This window comes from Myotis nattereri, assembly GCF_964212035.1.
Source record: "Myotis nattereri genome assembly, chromosome: Y".
Taxonomy (NCBI): Eukaryota; Metazoa; Chordata; class Mammalia; order Chiroptera; family Vespertilionidae; genus Myotis; species Myotis nattereri.
The window spans coordinates 1088205-1096888 of NC_138094.1; positions in this window are offsets into that span (position 1 = coordinate 1088205).

The window sequence follows — 8684 nt, forward strand, 5'->3', positions numbered from 1 at the left end:
GAAACCCAGGCATGTGCTCTGACCGGGAGTCGAACCCTGACCTCCTGGCTCCTAGGTGGACGCTCAACCTCTGCGCCATGCCAGGCGGGCTGGGCTAAATAGCAGTCTTTATTTATTTATTTATTTTTTTAAAAAAAGCAATTCACATAGAAAGCAAAAAGTGAAATATGGAAGCGCGCGGCCTGGTCCATGCCCTGTGGGCATGCGCTCCTCGCGGATAGCAAAATCTCCACCCGCTCAGCCAGGTGAGAGACCTGCAACATCCCTAGCTTTTTGCATCCTGGCCATGAGCTCCGTTTCCAGTCTCCCAAGCCCTCGCTGGCCTCGCCTTGCAGCCCGAAGAGCTGACGGTGCAAGCAAGTTTGCACAAAACTAGTTCCGACGGCGCCATCTCTGCGCTCTAGGAACCAGAAGCGCCCCCGCTAGGCGCAGCGAGGCGTTTCCTGACTGGCCTGGGATGCAGTTTCATTGAATGGCATTAGGGGACGACTTTGGGTCGCTATCAAGTCATTCATCCGCGAATCGGAGTTCCCTGCACCGTTTGGGGGGCTTGGTGATTCCACTTCCCTTACAGGTCCGGAGCCCTTAGTGACTGACACCCGGGGACTGAGTTCTGAGCTCGCTGAGTAAGGCTGCAATAATGTATCCATAGGTCCGGGTCGCTTAGCAACAACTATGCTACATTGGAGTGTGGCTGCAACAATGTATCCATAGGTCCGGGTCGCTTAGCAACATCTAGGATACTTTGGAGTGTGGCTGCAACAATGTATCCATAGGTCCGGGTCGCTTAGCAACATTTAGGATACATTGGAGTGTGGCTGCAACAATGTATCCATAGGTCCGGGTCGCTTAGCAACAACTATGCTACATTGGAGTGTGGCTGCAACAATGTATCCATATGTCCGGGTCGCTTAGCAACATCTAGGATACATTGTTGCAGCCCTACTCAGCCAGCGAGCTCAGAACTCTTTGCACTTAGGGAGTTGCATGCGTCTTTGATTATGAGCTACACCCGCCGCCTGCTGGACTTGCGCCAAGACACAACACGCCCACTCGTTCACACTCGCCAGTCATTGCATTTTGTATCTTATTGTATCTCTGTGGTCGAAATGATTACACAGGGCACCCCCCCGCCCCCCGGCTTTTTTTTTTTTTTTTTTTGCCCCGTTTAACTCTCTCGTGGATATCCGGCCTTTGCCTTCTCTGTGTTTGAGCCACAATCTAACCCGATAATTCCCCCCATTTTTTTTCTCTTTCTTTTTTTGGCCATGCCCCACGACGCCTCTCTAAAATCCCGCTGCCGCCCCTCCCCCCGCCCCCGGGATATATAAATCTTACTATTCAACCCTGGCCGGTGTGGCTCAGTGGATAGAGCGTTGGCCTGCGGACTGAGGGGTCCCGGGTTCGATTCCAGCCAAGGGCACATGCCTGGATTGTGGGCTGGATTCCCGGTTGGGGGCGTGCAAGAGGCAGCCGATCCTCTCTCGTCATGGATGTTTCTTTTTTCTATTTTTTTAAAAAATATATTTTATTGATTTTTTACAGAGAGGAAGGGAGAGGGATAGTTAGAAACATCGATGACAGAGAAATGTCGATCAGCTGCCTCCTGCACGCCTCCCCACTGGGGATCGAGCCTGCAACCAAGGTACATGCCCTTGACCAGTATCGAACCCGGGACCCTTCAGTCTGGAGGCCGACGCTCTATCCACTGAGCCACACCGGTTAGGGCTCATCATGGATGTTTCTGTCTCTCGATCCCTCTCCCTTTCTCTCCCAAATCAATTAAAAAAATAAAATAAATAAGAAAAAGAGATGTTTCAGAAACAATCTTATTATTCAAAAAAGCGAACTCCTATTCACGCGGACAACGTGGCATCCAGGAAAGAGAAAAAAAATAAAATAATGAAAAGGACAGTGGAAATACTGAGGGAGAAATCACTCAGACATTGTTAATAATCACCTATAATAATAAAAGCATAATATGCTAATTAGACCGGACGTCCTTCCGGACGACCTTCCGGTTGAAGCCAGGAGTTCGGAAAGGAAGCCGGTGCTGGTATCTGGGGGAAGGAGGGCCTACTCTTGCTCGAATTTCATGCATCCGGCCTCTGGTAATAATATAAAGTGATAGGAAATAAAAATAGCAAATCAAGTTTCCAAACATAGAGGAGAGAACTAAAATGCATATAAATATGTCACAATAAAGATTTGTATACTGTAGGCGAGGCCCCTAGAGCCATAAGAAATGCAAAAAAAATTCACTGTTCGTAACTCCTTCTTGAATTGCCCGGGCCCCACCCCTTAACATTCAAATGTTCCGCCTATGGGGGCATGTGCCCCACTTTGGGGACCAGGGGCCTAGAGCGGGTAGCTCATAACCAAGGATACATGCAACTCCTTAAGTGCAAAGAGCTCTGAGCTCGCTGAGTAGGGCTGCAACAATGTAGCCTAGATGTTGCTAAGCGACCCGGACATATGGATACATTGTTGCAGCCACACTCCAATGTATCATGGATGTTGCTAAGCGACCGGGACCTATGGATACATTGTTGCAATCACACTCCAATGTATCATGGATGTTGCTAAGTGACCCGGACCTATGGATACATTGTTGCAGCCACACTCCAATGTATCCTAGATGTTGCTAAGCGACCCGGACCTATGGATACATTGTTGCAGCCACACTCCAATGTATCCTAGATGTTGCTAAGCGACCCGGACCTATGGATACATTGTTGCAGCCACACTCCAATGTATCCTAGATGTTGCTAAGCGACCCGGACATATGGATACATTGTTGCAGCCACACTCCAATGTATCCTAGATGTTGCTAAGCGACCCGGACATATGGATACATTGTTGCAGCCACACTCCAATGTATCCTAGATGTTGCTAAGCGACCCGAACATATGGATACATTGTTGCAGCCACACTCCAATGTATCCTAGATGTTGCTAAGCGACCCGGACCTATGGATACATTGTTGCAGCCACACTCCAATGTATCCTAGATGTTGCTAAGCGACCCGAACATATGGATACATTGTTGCAGCCACACTCCAATGTATCCTAGATGTTGCTAAGCGACCCGAACATATGGATACATTGTTGCAGCCACACTCCAATGTATCCTAGATGTTGCTAAGCGACCCGGACCTATGGATACATTGTTGCAGCCCTACTCAGCGAACTCAGAACTCAGTCCCCGGGTGTCAGTCACTAAGGGCTCCGGACCTGCAAGGGAAGTGGAATCACTAAGCCCCCCAAATGGTGCAGGGAGCTCCCACTCGCCCTTGAACGACTTGATAGCGCCCCGAAGTCCTCCCTTAATGTCATTCAATGAAACTGCATGTGGACTCGCGCCCCGGGTCCCCAGGCGGCCCTGGCCCAGGCGGGTGTCCCTTTGCCTGCCTCCCTGGTCTTCCCTGGAGACGGAACGCACTCGGCCCAGGGGACCCTGGTCCCCCGATGGGAAGGGACGCCCCCTCACCCCACCTGGAGCCTGCGAGGCTGCAGGGCGCGGCGTGGCAAACCTCAGAACCCTGCGCCCTCCGGGAGCGCGAGGCATTGCGCGCTGCACACGCCGGGGGCGGGCGGGCGAGCGACCTGGAGAGGCGGCCGGGCGGGCGCGCAGCCAAAGACCTCGGCCGGCTTCCAGGGCGCCCGCTGGGACGCGCCCCGCCGCCGGCGGCGCGGGAAACACTGGCTTCGCCGGAAGGCGGCTCGGGTTGCCTCGCGGGTCCCCCCGGCGCCGCCCGACACCAGAAAGCCGGGCTCCCGAGTAATGAGTTCTGCAGGGTCCGCGCGGCTCCGGGGGCGCACCCGGGGGCGTGGGTCTCCCCCTTTGCCAAGGGAAGGGAAGGAGGAGGACGAAAGGGGGAGGGGGAGGGGGAAGGGGGAAGGGGAGGGGGAGGGGGGAGAAGGAACAGGGGGAGGGGGAGGGGGAAGAAGGAACAGGGGGAGGGGGAGGGGGGAGAAGGAACAGGGGGAGGGGGAGGGGGGGAGAAGGAACAGGGGGAGGGGGAGGGGGAAGAAGAAACAGGGGGAGAGAGAGGGGGGAGAAGGAATAGGGGAGGGGGAGGGGGAGGAGGAAGTGGAGGAGGAGCGGGGGGGAGGGGGGAGGGGGAAGAGGGAAGAAGGGGGAGGAGGAGGACGGAGGATAGGGGGAGGGGTTAGGGGGAAGGGGGAGGGGGAGGAGGGGGGAGGAGGGGGAGGAGGGGGAGGAGGAGAGGTTGAGCACCAAGAGCCGGGAAAGAGTTGGGCAGGAACCCCCGCCCCCCAAAACCTGGGGCGCAATCGGTTTCACTAGCGGGTCCCTTGGAAACCAGGGCTGCAGGGGGCGAGGTCTCTAGGGGGAGGGGGGGGAGGAAGGGAGAAGGGTCGCATTTGCAAAGGGGACCTGCTCGCTCAGCCCTTCCCCCGCGGGAACCCTCAGCTGGCCCTTCCGCCCCGGAAAATACTGCCAGGAAACCCCGGCCGGTGTGGCTCAGTGGATAGAGCCTCGGCCTGTGGACCCAAGGGTCCCGGGTTCGATTCCGGTCAAGGGGCATGGACCTCGGTTGCAGGCTGCTCCCCGGACCCAGGGCCCTGGTCGGGGCGCGCGCGGGAGGCCACCCATCGATGTGTCTCTCTCACATCCGTGGTTCCCTCCGTCTCTCCCTCTCTCTCTCCAACTCTCTCTAAGAAATCAATGAGAAAATATCCTCGAGGGAGGATTTAAAGAAAAAAAAAATAGCCCTGGCTGGTGTGGCTCAGTGGCTAGAGCGCCGGCCTGCAGACCGAAGGGTCCCGGGTTCGATTCCCGGTCAAGGGCACGTGCCCGGGTTGCGGGCTCGATGCCCAGTAGGGGGCGTGCAGGAGGCGGCCGGTCCCTGATTCTCATCACTGATCTCTCTCTCTCTCTCTCTCTCTCTCTCTCTCTCTCTCTCTCTCTCTGAAATCAATAAAAATATATTTTTTTAAAAAAGTAGTGCCAGGAACAATTCAATGGGCCTCTTGGCTTTCAGTCCCACTCCACACCCGCCCCCCAGGCTTTCCCTGGGCCGCCCCCCCACTTTTCTGCACCCCTTGTCCCGCCACCTCCCGCCCTGCCCCCACCTCCCCCCGCGGGACCAGGGGGCTCACCTGTCCTTCCAAAGCCACGACCTGCGGGAACGGTGCGCCCTGACCATCCACGGGGCCCCGGAGGGCGCGCGCGCGCGCGCGGGCGCGTCACCGCCGCGGGTCCCCCGGAGCCATGTCCGTCCCGGGGCGGCCTGGGGGGGCGCGTCGCCACCAGTTTCCCTTCCCAACGCGGCACACGGCGCCCTTTTTATTCCCCGAGAAGCCTCCGGAGTCCACGCCTCGGCCCACCCCCACCCTGCCCCACCCCACCCCGGGGAGACGGTCTGGGCGCGCGCGGGCCGCACGCCGCCGAGCGCCCCCCTGGCCTGGCCGTGTGCGCGCGGCCGTGCGCTCAGCCCTCCCCTCGCCTCTTCATCGCGCCTGGGCCCCCCCCCCCCCCGGGTGGGCGCACGCGTGTGTCCCCGACTCCGACGGGCAGGCGCGCGGGCGCCCAGGGCGCACGGCTTGGCGAAGGGGTGGTGGCCCTTTGGAGAGACCCCCGTCCTGCGCCCCGGAGGCGCGCGTCTTTGCGGACAAGTTTCTTTTCTCTGTGCGGGGAGAAGGGAGAGAAGCAGCAGGGTGTGCGCTCCGCCAAAGGGGGAGAGGGAGCTGGCCCCGGGCGGCGCCTGGGATCCCGGGTGGCGCGCGCGCGCTGGCGGGAGGGCGCCCACGGACTGCGCGCCCCGCCGGCCTGCGCCCCCGCCCCCACCGCGTCGCCAGCCCGAGCTGCAGGCCCCGGCGCAACCTGAGTCCCGTGGCCACGCCCTCCCCGCCTCTCCGGCGGCTCCTGGCTGCCGGCGGGAGCCCCGGTGCCAGGGTTGCTCCCGCCAAAAAGGTGGGGTTTGAGCTCCCGGGTTTGGAGAGCCTGCGGCGGGGGAGGGCCGGGGGCGGCTCGGGGAGCTTTGGGGAAGCTGGTGGGAGTGGAAACGGACAGCCAAGGGGTCCGGGCCGCCTGACGCGACTTGAGCCAATTCAGCAGCGACAGGGTGGAATCCTATTTTATTTATTTTATTTTATTTTATTTTATTTTATTTTATTTTATTTTATTTTATTTTATTTTTTATTTTATTATTTTATTTTATATTTTATTATTTTATTTTAAATTATTATTTTATTTTATTTTTTATTATTGTATTTTTATTTTATTTTATTTTTATTTTATTTTATTTTATTTTTTATTTATTTTATTATTTTATTTTATTTTATTTTATTTTATTTTATTTTATTTTATTTTCTATTTATTTTATTATTTTATTTATTTTATTTTTTTATTTTATTTTATTTTTATTTTATTTTTTATTTATTTTATTATTTTATTTATTTTATTTTTTATTTATTTTATTATTTTATTTTATTTTATTTCACTTTATTTTATTATTTTATTTTGTTTCACTTTATTTTATTTTACTTATTTTATTTTATTTTACTTATTTTATTTTATTTATTTATGTATTTTATTTCATTTCATTTCATTTGTTATTTATTTTATTTCATTTCATTTTATTTCATTTCATTTTATTTGTTCATCCTCACCCCAGGATATTTTTCCATTGATTTTTAGAGAGAGTGGAAGGGAGGGAGGAGAGACAGAGAGAAACATCGCTGGGTGGCCTCCCCCACGCACCCCAAACCAGCGCCCTGAGAACTCGCAGCCGAGGTCCATGCCCTTGCCCAGAATCGAACCCGGGACCCTTCAGTCTGCGGACTGACGCTGTGCCCGCTGAGCCACACTGGCCAGGGCTCCGTTGATGTTTTCGGGAGAGAGAGAGGGAGAGACGGAGGGAAACATCCATGTGAGAGAAGCAACATCGATGGGCTGCCTCCTGCAGGCGCCCCAACCAGGGCCCAGGCCGGGGAAGAGCCTGCCACCGACTGCAATCGAACCCGGGACCCTTCAGCCCGCAGGCCGACGCTCTATCCACTGAGCCACACCGGCCAGGGCCTCCCGTGAATCTTGACAAGAAGTTGGAGCCCAGCCAGTGTGGCTCAGTGGTTAGCGTCGACCAAGGAACCAGGAGGTCAGGGTTCGATTCCCGGTCAAGGGCACATGCCCGGGTTGTGGGCTCCATCCCCAGACTTTGTCTGGATGGATGTCCGGACGGTCGTTTGGCTGTCCGGTCTAATTAGCATATGACGCCTTTATTATGTAGACGATGGGCAGCAGAACATTGGAAAAACGAAGCGATGAAATTTTTACAAAAACGTTGCTTACGTCCTATCGAGGTTGACATGCTTGCCTGGCACCGTCCCCCCAGGGAGATGGTGTTGGGGAGCAGGGCCTCCGGGAGGTGGTGGGGGTTCGGTGACGTCAGGAGAGCGGGGCCCTAGCCTGGCTGGTGTGGCGCAATGGTTAGAGCCCCGGCCCAGGGTCCCCGCCCCCTCACCCAAGGGCTTCTGGGAAGAATTAACTTTGAGAAGCAAAGTTCCACCGCGTTTGTGGCTTTTGCAGTTTTTTGCCAGTTCTGCCCCCAAAGCAGGGTCTCTGGGGTTCCAGGGCCTTGTTTCTCTGCATACGTTGGTTTCCTTTTTAATCCTCTATAATGAAAGCCTGCTATACTAAGGGTCTGGTCGGCCGTTCGACCAATCAGAGCATGATATGCTAATGATATGCTAAGGCCGCCCAACCGCTTGCTATGAGGTGCACTGACCACCAGGGGACAGACAGTCGACCGGTCGACCAGTCGCTATGACCTGCACATCACCCAAGGGTTCCCGGATGCAAGAGGGCACAGGCTGGGCTGAGGGATCCCCACCGTGTGCACGAATTTCGTGCACCGGGCCTCTAGTTTTTAATACATTTTCATTGATTTCAGAGAAGAAGGGAGAGGGGGAGAGAGAGACATCCATGATGAGAGAGAATCACGGATCGGCTGCCTCCTGCACGCCCCCCACTGGGGATGGAGCCCACAACCCGGGCCTGTGCCCTTGACCCGGAATCGAACCCTGACCTCCTGGTTCCTGGGTGGATGCCCAACCACTGAGCCACACTGGCCGGGCGTGATTTGGTTCTCAATCTCTTATTCATATTGGACACAGGGCTGCCCCTCCATGTCCCAGGATGACTGGAAAGAGAGAGAGAAATAAAAGTCAAACAGGAAATGTCTCCTTCGGTCGCTGGAAACTCCCGGGGAGCAGCCTGGGATGGGTGGGGGGGTGTTGGGGGGGGGCGGGGGTTGTCTCTCTGTTGGAGCAGAAGCCAACATTGAGGAATGTTCTCTGAGCAACTTGTCCCCCGGCGTGTCCAGGGTCTGGGTTCTCGGGGAATTGCAGGCTCTGGGAATGAGGGGGTGTCCATGTGTTGGTTTGTGGGTACATACCAGGGTGGGAGGAGGACTCCCCGCTCCTTCGATGAGCATCCTAAAACGGTTCCAGATTGTGTCATCAGCATCTTTTAGAAAGAAAAGAATAAGAAGACAAGACAGCCCGGCTGGTGTGGCTCAGTGGTCAGAGCGTCGACCTAGGAACCAGGAGGTCCCGGGTTCGATTCCCCGTCAAGCGTACAGGCCCGGGTTGCAGGCTCCATCCCCAGTAGGGGGCGTGCGGGAGGCGGCCGATCCATGATTCTCTCTCATCATGGATGTT